Genomic DNA, 16531 nt, shown 5'->3' with positions numbered 1-16531 from the left:
CTTTCTCCGCATCCCCGCCAACATCTGTCGTTTCCTGACTTGTTCATTTTAGCCATTCTGACTGGTGTGAGGTGGTATCTCATTGAGGTTTTGATTTGGATTTCCCTGATGCCGAGCGATATTGAGCACTTTTTCATGTGTCTGTTGGCCATTTGGATGTCTTCTTTGGAAAAATGTCTGTTCATGTCTTCTGCCCATTTCTTGATTGGATTCTTTGTTCTTTGGGTGTTGAGTTTGATGAGTTCTTTATAGATTTTGGATACTAGCCCTTTATCTGATATGTCATTTGCAAATATCTTCTCCCATTCTGTCGGTTGTCTTTTGGTTTTGTTGACTGTTTCCTTTGCTGTGCAAAAGCTTTTTATCTTGATGAAGTCCCAATAGTTCATTTTTGCCCTTGCTTCCCTTGCCTTTGGCGATGTTTCTAGTTAGAAGTTGCTTCGGCTGAGGTCCAAGAGGTTGCTGCCTGTGTTCTCCTTTAGGATGTTGATGGACTCCTGTCTCACAGTGAGGTCTTTCAACCATTTGGAGTCTATTTTTGTGTGTGGTGTAAGGAAATGGTCCAGTTTCATTCTTCTGCATGTGGCTATCCAATTTTCCCAACACCATTTGTTGAAGAGACTGTCTTTGTTCCATTGGACATTCTTTCCTGCTTTGTCGAAGATTAGTTGACCATAGATTTGAGGTTCCATTTCTGGGCTCTCTATTCTGTTCCATTGATTTATGTGTCTGTTTTTGTGCCAGTACCATGCTGTCTTGATGATGACAGCTTTGTAATAGAGCTGGAAGTCCGGAATTGTGATTCTGCCGGCTTTGCTTTTCTTTTTCAACATTCCTCTGGCTATGCGGGGTCTTTTCTGGTTCCATACAAATTTTAGGATTATTTGTTCCATTTCTTGGAAAAAAGTGGATGGTATTTTGATGGGGATTGCATTGAATGTGTAGATTGCTCTAGGTAGCATTGACATCTTCACAATATTTGTTCTTCCAATCCATGAGCATGGAACATTTTTCCATTTCTTTGTGTCTTCCTCAATTTCTTTCATGAGTATTTTATAGTTTTCTGAGTACAGATCCTTTGTCTCTTTGGTTAGATTTATTCCTAGGTATCTTATGGTTTTGGGTGCAATTGTAAATGGGATCGACTCCTTAATTTCTCTTTCTTCTGTGTTGTTGTTGGTATATAGGAATGCCACTGACTTCTGTGCATCGATTTTATATCCTGCCACTTTACTGAATTCCTGTATGAGTTCTAGCAGTTTTGGGGTGGAGTCTTTTGGGTTTTCCACATAAAGTATCATATATCTGCAAAGAGTGAGAGTTTGACTTCTTCTTTGCCAATTTGGATGCCTTTGATTTCTTTTTGTTGTCTGATTGCTGTGGCTAGGACTTCCAATACTATGTTGAATAGCAGTGGTGATAGTGGACATCCCTGCCGCGTTCCTGACCTTAGGGGGAAAGCTCTCAGTTTTTCCCCATTGAGAATAATATTTGCTGTAGGTTTTTCATAGATGGCTTTTATGATATTGAGGTATGTACCCTCGATCCCTATACTCTGAAGAGTTTTGATCAAGAAAGGATGCTGTACTTTGTCAAAAGCTTTTTCTGCATCTATTGAGAAGATCATATGATTCTTGTTCTTTATTTTGTTAATGTATTGTATCACATTGATTGATTTGCGGATGTTGAACCAACCTTGCAGCCCAGGGATAAATCCCACTTGGTCGTGGTGAATAATCCTTTTAATGTACTGTTGGATCCTATTGGCTAGTATTTTGGTGAGAATTTTTGCATCCATGTTCATCAGGGATATTGGTCTGTAATTCTCCTTTTTGATGGGGTCTTTGTCTGGTTTGGGGATCAAGGTAATGCTGGCCTCATAAAATGAGTTTGGAAGTTTTCCTTCCGTTTCTATTTTTTGGAACAGTTTCAGAAGAATAGGTATTAATTCTTCTTGAAAGGTTTGGTAGAATTCCCCTGGGAAGCCATCTGGCCCTGGGCTTTTGTTTTTTGGGAGATTTTTGATGACTGCTTCAATTTCCTTAGTGGTTATAGGTCTGTTCAGGTTTTCTATTTCATCCTGGTTCAGTTTTGGTAGTTGATACATCTCTAGGAATGCATCCATCTCTTCCAGGTTATCTAATTTGCTGGCATAGAGTTGCTCATAATATGTTCTCATAATTGTTTGTATTTCTTTGGTGTTGGTTGTGATCTCTCCTCTTTCATTCATGATTTTGTTGATTTGGGTCATTTCTCTTCTCTTTTTGATAAGTCTGGCCAGGGGTTTATCAATCTTGTTAATTCTTTCAAAGAACCAGCTCCTAGTTTCGTTGATCTGTTCTACTCTTCTTTTAGTTTCTATTTCATTGATTTCTGCTCTGATCTTTATTATTTCTCTTCTCCTGCTGGGTTTAGGCTTTATTTGCTGTTCTTTCTCCAGCTCCTTTAGGTGTAGGGTTAGGTTGTGTACTTGAGACCTTTCTTGTTTCTTGAGAAAGGCTTGTATTGCTTATATACTTTCCTGTTAGGACGGCCTTTGCTGCATCCCAAAGATTTTGAACAGTTGTGTTTTCATTTTCATTGGTTTCCATGTATTTTTTTAATTCTTTAATTTCCTGGTTGACCCATTCATTCTTCAGTAGGATGCTCTTTAGCCTCCATGTATTTGAGTTCTTTCCGACTTTCCTCTTGTGATTGAGTTCTAGTTTCAAAGCACTGTGGTCTGAAAATAGGCAGGGAATGATCCCAATCTTTTGGTACCGGTTGAGACCTGATTTATGACCTAGGATGTGATCTATTCTGGAGAATGTTCCATGGGCACTAGAGAAGAATGTGTATTCCATTGCTTTGGGGTGGAATGTTCTGAATATGTCTGTGAAGTCCATTTGGTCCAGTGTGTCATTTAAAGTCTTTATTTCCTTGTTGATCTTTTGCTTAGATGATCTGTCCATTTCAGTGAGGGGGATGTTAAAGTCCCCCACTATTATTGTATTGTTGTCGATGTGTTTCTTTGCTTTTGTTATTAATTGCCTTATATAATTGGCTGCTCCCATGTTAGGGACATAGATATTTACAATTGTTAGATCTTCTTGTTGGATAGATCCTTTAAGTATGATATAGTGTCCTTCCTCATCTCTTATTACAGTCTTTGGTTTAAAATCTAATTTGTCTGATATAAGGATTGCCACCCCAGCTTTCTTTTGGTGTCCATTAGCATGGTAAATGGTTTTCCACCCCCTTACTTTCAATCTGGGGGTGTCTTTGGTTCTAAAATGAGTCTCTTGCAGACAGCATATCGATGGGTCTTGTTTTTTAATCCAGTCTGTTAGCCTGTGTCTTTTGATTGGGGCATTTAGCCCATTTACATTCAGGGCAACTATTGAAAGATAGGAATTTAGTGCCATTGTATTGCCTGTAAGGTGACTGTTACTGTATATTGTCTGTGTTCCTTTCTGGTCTATGTTGCTTTTAGGCTCTCTCTTTGCTTAGAGGACCCCTTTCAAGATTTCCTGTAGGGCTGGTTTTGTGTTTGCAAATTCCTTTAGTTTTTGTTTGTCCTGGAAGCTTTTTATCTCTCCTTCAATTTTCAATGACAGCCTAGCTGGATATAGTATTCTTGGCTGCATATTTTTCTCATTTAGTGCTCTGAATATATCCTGCCAGTCCTTTCTGGCCTGCCAGGTCTCTGTGGATAGGTCTGTTGCCAAGCTAATGTTTCTACCCTTGTAGGTTACATATCTCTTCTCCCGAGCTGCTTTCAGGATTTTCTCTTTGTCTATGAGACTCGTAAGTTTTACTATTAGATGTCGGGCTGTTGACCTGTTTTTATTGATTTTGAGAGGGGTTCTCTGTGCTTCCTGGATTTTCATGCCTGTTTCCTTCCCAAATTAGGGAAGTTCTCTGCTATAATTTGCTCCATTATACCTTCTGCCGCTCTCTCTCTTTCTTCTTCTTCTGGGATCCCAATTATTCTAATGTTGTTTCGTCTTATGGTATCGCTTATCTCTCGAATTCTGCCCTCGTGATCCAGTAGTTGTTTATCTCTCTTTTTCTCAGCTTCTTTATTTTCCATCATTTCATTTTCTATATTACTGATTCTCTCTTCTGCCTCATTTATTCTAGCAGTTAGCGCCCCCATTTTTGATTGCACCTCATTAATAGCCTTTTTGATTTCTACTTGGTTGGATTTTAGCTCTTTTACTTCTCCAGAAAGGGTTTCTCTAATAACTTCCATATTTTTTTCAAGCCCAGCTAGCATCTTTAAAGTGATGATTCTGAACTCTAGATCTGACATCGTACTAATGTCTGTATTGAGTAGGTCCCTTGCAGTCAGTACTACCTCTTGTTCTTTTTGTTGAGGTGATTTTTTCCGTCTTGTCATTTTGTGCAGAGGAGAGTAGATTAATGAGAGAACAAAATGCTAGCAGAGTAACCACGTCCCCAGAAAATATACTCTAAACAAATCAGAAAAGACCTGAAGCAGTGGGAAAAGAAAGGGAAAGAGAGAAAAAATTAAAAGAAAAAAAAGAAAAAGAAAAAGATAAAGATAAAAACATAAACAAACAAAACAAAACAACAACAACAACAAAAAACCCAATGTGATCAAATATGATCAGGCTGGTATATAGATCAGTGCCACACACTAGATTTGGGGTGTATTTTGGTCTTTTAGAAGAAAGTGCCTCCCAAAATTTTAAAGAAAGAAAAACTTATATATGTATAAAAATAAGGGTTGATATGATGAAGAGATGGAATATGACTGTAAAAATGGAAATTATAAAAAATTTTAGAAAAGGAATTGATAAGAAGTTGTTTGAAAAAAGAAAGAAGAGGATTTAAAAAAAGAAAAAAGAAAAAAAGGGAGAGGATGTGATCAGGCAGGGGAATAGAAAACACCATATACTAGAGATTTAGGGTATATTTTAATCTGTTAGAAGAAACTATCTCAAAATTTTAAAGAGAGAACAACTTATATGTATAAGCCAAAAATATGGGTAACTACTATGAAGGGATAGAATATGACTCTAAAAATGAAAAATAAAAATGTTTTTTTTTTTTTTTAAAGGGATTGATAAGATGTTGGTTGAAAAAGGGAAAAAGAAAAATTCAAAAAGAAATAAAAAGACAAAATGACAGTTAAAAAAATTAACTTTAAAAGACTAAAGAATCATGGTAAAAAAGCCGTGAATTCTATGTGCAGTATTCCCCTAGCGCTGGAGTTCTGCCATTCTCATTGATTCTCATTGATCGGTAAACTTGGTCTTGGCGGGCTGTTCTCGCTGATCTTCTGGGGAGGGGCCTGTTGCCGTGGTTTCCAAATGTCTCTGCCGGAGGCGGAATTGCCCCGCCCTTGCCCCCTCCCGGCTGAGTAATCTGCTCGGGTTTGCTCTCCGGGGCTTTTGTTCCCTGCGAGCTTTCCGTACAGCTTTGGAGGCGGAGAGTGAAAATGGTGGCCTCCCAATCTCTGCCCCGGAGGAGCCGAGAACTCGGGGCCGCTTCTCAGTGAGCCCCCAGAGAAAAGCCGTCAGTCACTCTCGTCTCCCCGGTCTCCGGCTGTACTCCGTGCTCACCCGGCCTGTGACCGCGCGTTTCTATCTCTGGCACCCGACCCCGGGTGGAGTCTCCAAACCCAGCAGATCCCTGTGGTGTGCTCCTGCGCGGGTCCTCCCGGGTGAGGAAGGGGAGTCTCCCTGGATCTGCCGCTTGTTGGGTCCCTGCTGGAGGAGCAGTGGCCCGACTGTGCCGCGGATCACGGTTTATGGCACCCCCGAGCTGAGAGCCTGCGCCTGGGCTCCGCCTCTTACCTGGGAGCTCTGCTGCACTCAGGCACCCCCGGTCTTTCTGTGACCCCGAGGGTCCTGAGACCACACTGTCCCGGAGGGTTCCACCCCCCGCTTAGCCACCCGAGTGACGTCCCTCAGTGGAGCAGACTTTTAAAAGTTCCGATTTTGTGCTCCGCGGCTCTATCACTTGCCAGAAGCGGCCGACGGAGGCCCCTCCCCCGCCGTCTATCCTCCCGAATATCGCCGCAGATTCACTTCTCCGCACGTCCTACCTTCCAGTAAATGGTCGCTTTTCTGTTCAGAGAGTTGTTGGTATTCCTTTCTTCGATCTCCTGTTGAGTTTGTAGGTGTTCAGAATGGTTTGATCCTATCCAGCTGAATTCCTGAGAGGAGACAAAATCCAGGTCTCCTACTCCTCCACCATCTTGCTCCGCCCCTCCTCTCCCTCTTTTTTCTTCAGGGACTCCTATATTGTGAATATTTGTTCACTTGTTGTTGTCCAAGTGATCCCTTAAACTATCCCCATTTGTATTTTATTCTTTGTCTTCTTTTGCTGTTTAACATGGGTACTTTCCCTTACCCTGTCTTCCAGATTGCTGATATATTCTGCATGTGCTAATCTATTATTGATTCTCTCTAGTGTATTTTTTATTTCAGTTGTATTCTTCAACTCTGATTGGTTCTTTTTTTATATTTTCTATCTATTTATTAAAGGTCTCACTGAGTTCTTCTGCTCTTCATTCCAGCCTAGTGAGCACCTTTTAAGATCATTACTTTAAATTCTTTATCAGACATACTATGTATCTCCATTTTATGTAGTTATTTTTCTGAGGTTTTTTTTTCTTGTTCCTCTTTTTGGAGCATATTTCTGTCTCCCCATTTTGCTTGACTTTCTATATTTGTTTCTATGATTTGGTAGACCAGCTACCTCTCCTAAACTTGAAAGAATGGTCTTGTGTATGATTGTCCTGTGTATATAGACTGTGTGGGTAGGGTAACTTTTCCTCGTTGAGTGGGAGCTATGGCTGGCAGGAGCTGGGAATTATGGGGTTTTTCACATAGTGGATGCCCTGTCAGGACAGCTGAAGCTGAAATGGGTGCAGGCTGTATTATCCCAAGGTGTTTATCATGGTGGGGGAGGGTCCCTGAATGGTTTAGAGCTGATGCCAGTGCAGGCAGGTGTGTTCCAGGATGCTCCATGTAGGGGAGCCCTGGTGAAGTGGCTGTAATCAGTGCAGACATAGGCTTGGGGTTCCCAGAGATCTCCACATGGGGTCACCCTGGCTGGGTGACTGAATCTGTGGCTGACATCAGTCAAGAGGTTCTAGAGCATTCTGCACCAAGGCTGCCTTTGTAAGTTGTCTGAAATCAAAGTGGTGTGGGCCTGGAGTGTTTGTGGTACTTTGCATCCATGTCACCCAGACATGAAGGCTGGGGCTGTAGTGAGTGCTAACCAGTGGTGTCCCAGTGTGCATCGCCCATGACCACCTTCACTGGATGGCTGTGGCTAGAGGCCTGGGGATTCACTGAGGCAGCAGGCCAGTTAGGGTGTCCAGACTGTGCACTGGTCTGTGCTTTCAAAGTGGAAGGGTAGTGTAGACGATGTCTGTTGGCCCTGCCCACCTGGAAAATGTTACAGTAGCTACGCAACTGTTGTTTGGTGAAGTTCTAGGGCTGAGGCTTTTATATAACAACAGTTTTTTTTTTTTTTTTAAATTAAGTCTTTTTAAAGAATACAAGGAAAAAAGAAAAAAAGGAGTAAAAAGAAAGGAAAGAAGAAAGAAACAAGAAAAAAGGAAAAGATAAAACAAAAAAAACGTGAGAGTGAAGCAGGACGCTAAGCTTGCCTCATCTCACACATACAACTAGATAACACATCAGGGTAAATAATGCAGAAAATGACACAAAGACTGGCAGAACAAACTCCACAACTAAAGGTAGAGAAGAGGCCGCATCAAAGAAGGTAGAAAGAGCAGAGACACAGTTTGAGAGTGAAACATACTGTGGCCATCTGTGGGTGGGAGGGAGCCAGTGGTGCAGAAAAGGGTGAGAAACAGACTGTCATGCTGGGAAACCTATATGGGGAAGACAAAGCCCCATATTTGGCTTTGAAAGTGAGATGGGCCAAATTTCATGAGTCCTTACAACCAGTGAGACTTAAAGCTTGGAATTTTAAAAAATTAATAGTCTCAGCTCTGGGAGAGCCTGGAGGATACTAGGAATCTGAGTCCCCACTTTTAAAGAGATAGCATGACAAACAACCCATGGAGATACAGTGTAGAACAACCAGTTTGAAAACCTATGGGGCATATGGGAGGGGGAGTTATTTACTCATTTCAGAGCATGTACCAGAGAAAAGGATACCAGGGAGACCCCTCCAGGAACCAAGGAGCTGACAGGTGCCATTTCCCTCTGTGCCCCACCCCCAGCATAACCACACTGACACCTGCAGGAACCAGTATAATGCTGACATTTGCTACCTAACTGGTTTGTACCAAGACCTGCCCCCATGTGCTTTGGCATATCTGCCCTTCCAAGTCATGCTTGTCTCAGTCCACAACACTGTGGGTCCACTCCCCCAGAAGACCAGTACAAATGCTACCAACACCACATCTCTGACCTGTGCATTTTGCATAGCCATAGGTCTGGTGTCAGTGTGGCAGGTCTTACTTGTCAAGAACACCAGCATGCATCTTGTTAAAACACACTCCACCCTGGCTGGGACAAAATGCTGCCCATAACAGGCAAAGAGCCTCTGTAGATGACTGCACTGGCGGAAAAAGCAGGACGCAACAGGAGGGCATAGGCAACATATATAGTCAACACTTTCTGACATGGCAGGTCCTGGGGAACAGGGGACACTGCATTGCAGGGAATTGCAGGACCTCTTCTTCCTAAGGCCATTACCTTTAAGAACAGAAGACATAGCAGACTTTCATAATACACCAAAACAAACACAGAGAGACAATAGGAGACAGAGGGGCATGTTCTAAATGAAAGAACAGTACAAAACCACAGCACGAGACCTAAGTGATATGCCTGACAGAGAATTTAAAGAATGATTTAAAAAAGGTAAAAAAAAAAATTATCATAAAGATACTCAGTGGACTTGAGAAAAAGAAGTAGAGGACATAAGTGAGGCCCTTAAAAAAGAGATGAAAAAAGAAACAATCAGAGATGAAGAACACAATCTATAGATTTAATGCAATCCCTATCAAAATAACGACAGTATTTCGTACAGAACTAGAACGAACAATCCTAAAATTTGTATAGAACCACAAAAGACCCAAATAGCCAAAACAATCTTGAAAAAGAAAACCAAAACTGGAGGTATCACAACTCTATACTTCAGGTTATATTACACAGCTGTAGTAATCAAAACAGTCTGGTACTGGCAGAAAAACAGACACATAGATCAGTGGAAGAGAATAGAGCACCCAGAAATGAACCCACAATTATATGGTCATTTAAACTTCGACAAAGGTGTAAAGAAAGTGCAATGGAAAAAAGACATTCTCTTGAACAAATGGTATTGGGAAAACTGGACAGCTACATGCAAAAGAATGAAACTGAACCACTTTCTTAAACTATACACAAAATGAAACTGAAAATGGATTCAAGACTTAAATATGAGAGCTGAAACCTTAAAAATCCTACAAGAATGCACAGGTATTAATTTCTCTGACATCAGCCATAGCAACATTTTTTCTAGATATGTCTTTTGAGGAAAGGGAAATAAAAGCACAAATAAAATTTTGGGAGCTATATCAAAATATAAAGCTTCTGCACAGCAAAGGAAACAATCAACAAAACTAAAAGACAACCTATGGAATGGGAAAAGATATTTGCTAGTGACATATCTGATAAAGGGTTAGTATGGCATGTGATGTGATGAGCACTGGGTGTTATATGCAAGTAATGAATCATTGAACATTATATCAAAAACTAATGATGTGCTATACATTGGCTAATTGAATTTAAGTAAAAAAACCAAAATGTACAAAGAACTGATACAAATCAACACCCCCAAAACAAATAATCCAATTAAAAATGGGCAAAAGACATGAACAAACATTTCTCCAAAGAAAATAGAGGATGGCAAATAGGCACATGAAAAGATGCTCAAAATCAGTTATCATTAGGGAAATGCAAATCAAAACTATAATGAGATATCACCTCAAACCTAACAGAATGGCTAAAATCAGGAACACAAGAAACAACAATGTCAAGAAAAAGGAGCATTCATGCACTGTTGGTGAGAATGGAAGCTGGTATAGCCATTGTGGAAACAGTATGGAGGCCCTCATAAAGTTAAAAATAGAAGTGCCTTCTGATCCAGTTATTGCACTACTGGATATGCAAAAATAGTAATTCAAAGGGATAATGATTAATAACTGAATTCTACTCCAGAAACCAGTATTGCACTGTATGTTCACCAACTAAAATTTAAATAAAAAAAAAAAAGCCAAAAAATAAATCCAAAGGGGTACATGCACTGCTATGTTTATCGCAGCATTATTTACAATGGCCAAGTGATGGAAGCAGTTGAATTGTGCATTGATAGATGAATGGATAAAGAAGAGGTGATATATATGTACGTGTGTGTATACACACACACACACACAGAGGAATATTATTCAGTCATAAAAAAAATGAAATCTTGCCATTTGTAAGGATATGGATGGAGCTAGTGTGTATAATGCTAAGTGAAATAAGTCAGTAGGAGAAAGACAAATAACATATGGTTTCACTCATATGTGGGATTTAAGAAATAAAAAAAATGACCAAATGAAAATAAAAGAGAGACAAATCAAGAAACAGACTCTGTAGAGAACAAACTGATAGGAGAGGGGAGGTGGGAAGGTGGATGTGTTAAATCGGTGATGTGGATTAAGTAGTACATTTATGATGAGCACTGGGTGATGTAATAGAATTGTTGAATCACTATATTGTATACCTGACACTAATATAATATTATATGTTAACAATACTGGAATTACAATGAAAGCCAATAAAAAAGAAAAAAAGGGGATGACTGGATGGCTTACTCGGTTGGGGATCCAACTCTTGATTTTGGCTCAGGTCATGATCAGGGTCCTGTGATCGAGTCCTGCACTGGGCGTGGAGCCTGCTTGGGATTCTCTTTCTCCTTCTCCCTCTGCCCCTCCCCACCCCATTTGTGATCTCTTTCTCTCTCTAAAAAAAATTAATTAATTAAAAAATTTAAATAGGTAATTTAAAGAAAAAAGAGAAAAAAAGAAAGATAGGAAAGAAAACCTCTTGGCTTATTTTCTGTGCCCCAGCATAACCAGGGCTGTTGTGGGCTTGTGGATTCTGAACTCACTCAGTCAGCAAGCTCACTGTGTGCACTGGACTCTGTTTTTATCTGGGTTTTAATTTTTTTTATTTATTATTATTATTTTTTAATAAATTGTTTCTTATTTTATTTTTTAAATATTTATTTATTTGCTAGAGAGAGAGAGAGTACAAGCAAGGGGAGCACAGAGGCAGAGGGAGAAGCAGGCTCCCTGCTGAGCAAGGAGCCCCATGTGGGACTTGATCCCAGGACCCTGGGATCCTGACCCGAGCCAAAGGCAGACACTCAACCGACTGAGCCACCCTGGTGTCCGTATCTGGGCTTTTAATGTGAAAGTGGAGACAGCATTTGCGTAGCTCCTTGGTCCTTTTAAATTGCGACTTTTTTTTTTTTTTTTCTGTGCCTCAATGTGCCCTGGCCTGGTGTGGGCTTACAGACCTGGAACGTTTTTGAAGCATCAAGCTCACTGTGTGGACCAAACCCTCTGGATATTTTGTCTTGACCCAGTTCTGGTCTGGGCTTTTTAAGTTAGAGGGAGAATGTAAACTGTGTAGATCTCCAGTCTCTGACTCAGAGAGGGTTGCTGAAGCTCTTCTATCATTTGTCAGAGTTCTAGTGTTGTCTGTGATGAACTAGTTGCTCTTTTAAACCATGCCTTTTCTCTGTGGCCTGGCACAGAGGAATCTGTTCCTGGTCCTTTAGTATCCCTCTCCACTGCCATTCTCAGCATCAGGGTGGGGTTTCCTTTTGTCACCATGTTTCCCCCTCTCTTGGTGTTCTCTTTTGCTGTCCTCTATTGTGCAGATTCTGTTCAGTTGGCCCTCAGTTCTTCAGGAGGAATTGTTCTATATATAGGTGTAATTTGGTGTTTTCCACAGAGCTGGTGAGTTCAGGGTCTTCCTACCTCACCACCTTGGACCAGACTTTATATTTTTTAAACTATTAATTGAGCATTTTATAATATGTTTATTGGCCATTCATATTTCAACTTTTGTGAATTGCTTGTTTTTGTATTATTTACCCATTTTGTCTTTTGGTTTGCTGGCTCTTATTATGGGCTTATAAGTGTTATTTGTATATTCCAGAAGTTAATTCTGTTAAATATGTTACAAATAACTTTTCTCTCTTCCTTAGTCTTTTCCATTGCCAAAGGCAAACACTGTTCACCTTCTCTCCCTTTTTATCTTGTTTATGATGCCTTTTGTCATAAAGAAGTTTTTAACTGTTAAATATATTCATATTTTCCTTTATTATTTGCACATTTAGTATTTTTAAAAATTGTTACACTAAAGTTAGAAAGATATTTTGTTTTCTTCTGTAAGTTTTAAAGATTTGATATTCACATTTAGGTTATAATGCATCTAGGCTTATCTTATATCTAGCCTATTGATAGGGTGAGTTTTACCAACTTGTTATTCATTACTTTCCTTACTATTCTTGGACTGGCACTTTTCTTTTGAAAGATTGAGTTTACCAAGTTCCATAAAAAATCCTACTGATTAGAATTGCATTGAATTTATAGATTGAGAACTAACCCCTTATGATAATTCGTTTTTCCATGTATGGAAATGGATGATTGCGATATTGATATGGGGACATTTGTGTCTTTCAACATTGTTTAAAAATTTTTTACATAAAATTCATGCACTTCTTAGATTTACTTCAAGGTAGCTTATTCTTTTAGTTGCTATAATGAATCCCTTTAAGCTATATTTTCTAATTATTTTTGACATATAAGAATTCTATTATTTTTTATATGTTGATCTTGTATCTAGGAACCTTGATGAAATCTCATTAGTTCTAATGATTTGCCTGTAGGTTTGCTTGGATTGGCTAAGTAGTAAATTATGTCACCTATAATTTTAAGACTTTCTTTCCAGGCTTTATACTTCATATTTCTTTTTCTTATCTAACTGCAATGGCTGGAATTCCACATAATGTTTGTTAGTAAGAGTTATAGGGGTTTCCTGGATTTGGTCTATACTTTAATGGGAATGCTTCTAAAAATTCACCATGACATCTGGTGTTTGATGGTTTTGGTAGATAGTAGTTGTCAGGTTAAGGAAGCCCCTTTCTTGTCTTAGGCTGTTCTTCTTTTTGTTTTTGGTAATAATGAATATGAATGAATGTGGTACTTTTATCAAGTGCTTTTTTGTATCCTCATTTTATAAATATGGTAAATTAATAGATTTTTAAATATTGGATTATCCTTGAATTCTTAGAATAAACCTTACTTGAACATGCTATATAGTGACTTTTTTCAGTTTTATTGAAATATATTTGACATACAGCACTGCATAAATTTAAGATGTGTAGCACAATGACTTGATTTACCTATATTACAAAAAGAATACCACAATAAGTTTACATAACATCCATTTCCTTGTATGTATAAAAAAGAGAAAAAATGTTTTTTCCTTGTGATAAGAACTTTTAGGATCTACTCTCTTAGCAACTTTTAAATATACCATACAGCCCTGTTAACTATAGTCTCTTGTGTTGTACATTGCCTCCCAAGTACTTATTGGTCTTAAAACTGGAAGTTTGTATCTTTTGACCACCTTCATCTAATTCCCCCAGGCTCCCACCCCCTACTCCCTGCCTCTGGAAAACACAAGTCTGATCTCCTTTTCTGAGGTTTTTTTTTTTTTTAGATTCTCCATGTAAGTGAGATCGTAAGTATTTGTCTTTCTCTGTCTGACTTATTTCACTTAACATAAAGTAATAATGTGAAAGTGGAGACAGCATTTGCGCAGCTCCTTGGTCCTCCTTGGTCCATTGCCCTCAGTGTCCATCCATATTGTTGTATGTGGCAGGATTTCCTTCTTACAGTGACTTTTTTTATGCATTGCTTATACACCAATATTTTGTTTAGGATTTTTGCATCTATCTTCATAAATGAGTTTGGTCTAGAATTTTCTTTCCATGTACATTTTATCATTCACTCATTCAACACGTATTTATAATTTCATATTGTGTTCCATGTATTGTTTTAATAAATGTGGAGATAGTAATGAATAAAGTGGGTAAAAATCCTTGCTTTCATTAAACTTTATATTCTACTAGGAAGAAGACAGATCATAAACAAGATAATTAAATATATAGTATGTTAAATATTGACAAATGCTAATGATAAAAAATAAGCAGGAATGGGGATAGAGTTTATATATATGTGTGTGTAGGGTATATGCGATCTTAGATAAGAATTCATAAGGAAGGCTCTCTGGTAAAGTGACATTTCAGTAAAGATATCTGGGGGAAATTTTAATGGCCCTGAAGGGTGCATGTTTCTGGTAAGTTCAAGGAACAGAAAGAAAGCCACTGTGGCTAAACCTGGTTTTGCTATCAGGCCAATAAATAATTGGATAGCTTTCTCAGTTTTTAAAAAATAGATTTTTTGAAATAATTATAGAATCACTGGAAATTAGGGTGCCTGGGTGGCGCAGTCAGTTAAGCAACCGACTCTTGGTTTTAGCTCGGGTTGTGATTTCAGGATCGTGAGATTGAGTCCTGAGCCATGCTCCTGTGTTGTGCTCTGCGCTTAGCAGGGAGTCTCCTTGGGACTCTCTCCTTTCCCTCTGCCCCTCCCCTCTGCTGTCTCTCAAATAAATAAATAAATCTTTAAAAAAAGGAATCATAGAGAATTACAAAGAAAGTATAAAAATGTTCCTTTTACTTTTCATTGAGTTTATCATAATGGCTACTTCTTAAATAACTATTATACGATATCAAAACCAGGAAACTGATACGGGTTTAGTGTGTATGTAAAGTCCTATGCATTTCATCACACTTGTGGATTTGTGTGACTATAACTTCAATCAAGATATATAACTAGCCCATTACCACAAAGATCTCCTTCATGCTACCCCTTTGTGTTTGCACTTACCCATCCTTATCCCCTGGCAACCAAGAATATGTTATCCATCTCTATATTTCTTGTCATTTTGAGGATGCTATACAAATGGAATCATATAGAATATGATTTATTGAGACTGGCTTTTTTTTTTTCCCACTCAGAACAATTTTTTGGAAAATCTTTCAAGTTGTTGTGTGTATCAATAGTTTGTCCCTTTTTATTGCCGAATAGCATTCCTTGGTATGTACATATCATAGTTTGTTTAACCATTCACCTGGTGAAAGATATCTGGGTTGTCTCCAGGTTTTGACTACTAATAAAGCTGCTATAAATATTTGTGTAGAGGATTTGGGGCAGGCATATATTTTCATTTCTATGGAGTAACTGCCCCAGAATACAGTTGCTGGGTTTTATTGTGTTTTTTAAGAAAATTTCAAACTGTTTTCCATAGTGGTTTTACAGTTTCACATTTGCAGCAGTAGTGTATGAGATTCAGTTTTTCTGCATCCTTGTCAGCTTTTGATATTGTCACTATTTTCAGTTTTAGACTTTTTGATAAGTATATAGCAATATCTCATTGTTGCCTTAATTTGCACTTCCCAAATAGCTAATGATGTTGAGTATCATATCTTGTACTGATTTGCAATCCATATGTCCTTTTCAGTGAAATATTTCTTCATATCTGTTGCCCAGTTTCTGATTGGATTGTTTGTATTTAGTTTTCAATTTTGGTTATTCTTTATATATCTCTATTCTGTGAAGCTTTTCTGATATATGTGGTTTGTAAATATTTTCTCCCAGTCTATAACTTGTCTTTTCATCCTCTTTAACAGAGTCCTTTGCAGAGTAAAATTTTAAAATTTTGGTGAAATTCGATTTATAGATATATTTCTTTTATAGATAATGCTTTTAGTATCAAGTCTAAGAACCCTTTAACAAGGACTATGACCTAAAGATTTTCTCCAAGTTTTCTTCTAAAAATTTATTGTTTTAGGTTTAGGGCTATGGTCTATATTGAGTTAATTTTTGTATTTTTTATACCTCATGTTTAATGACTCGAGGACTTTATGTTGAAAAAGCTATCCTTCTTTCAATCAATAGTTTTTACACTTTAGATAAAAATCAGTTGGGCAATAATTTATGTAGATATTCTGCACTCTAGGAGGTGGAGCATAACTCCTGTCTGAGTGTGGGCTGTACACAGTGTTTTCCGTCCAAAGATACAGTATAGAATAAAGGAAAGAAACACTAATTTTAGTGTGGACAATCTTGAGAAACACTGCTTCATCCAGGTAAACAATGTCAACATTAGCAATGATAAGTCATGTTGATAGTGTGTGTCCATGATATGATGTGATAAGAATGGCACTTTTGTGTTTTGCTTCCCAAAATATTTAACCCTAGGTTATGAGAGAAATATCAGAACATTCTGATTGGATGGTATTTTACAAAATACCTGACTAGTGCTCTTTAAAATTGTCAAGGTCATTAATATAAGAAAAGACTGAGTAACTGTCACAGCTAAAAGGAACCTAGGGAGACATGACTACTAAATGTAATGTATGATCTTCCAGT

At 38.4% G+C, this 16531-nt stretch overlaps 1 protein-coding gene across 4 annotated transcripts in view; it reads left to right on the top strand.

The window, feature by feature from the left end:
* OPHN1 (oligophrenin 1) overlaps positions 1-16531 on the top strand; it is a 729824-nt gene that overhangs the window by 134854 nt on the left and 578439 nt on the right. The window lies entirely within an intron of this gene.

Source organism: Mirounga angustirostris, unplaced genomic scaffold (genome assembly GCF_029215605.1).
Source record: "Mirounga angustirostris isolate CCGP_5_RB_7025 unplaced genomic scaffold, mMirAng1.0.hap1 SCAF_11, whole genome shotgun sequence".
In the NCBI taxonomy this organism is placed as follows: Eukaryota; Metazoa; Chordata; class Mammalia; order Carnivora; family Phocidae; genus Mirounga; species Mirounga angustirostris.
The sequence above is the reverse complement of the archived record's forward strand: the minus strand, read 5'-3'. Positions and strand labels throughout refer to the sequence as shown.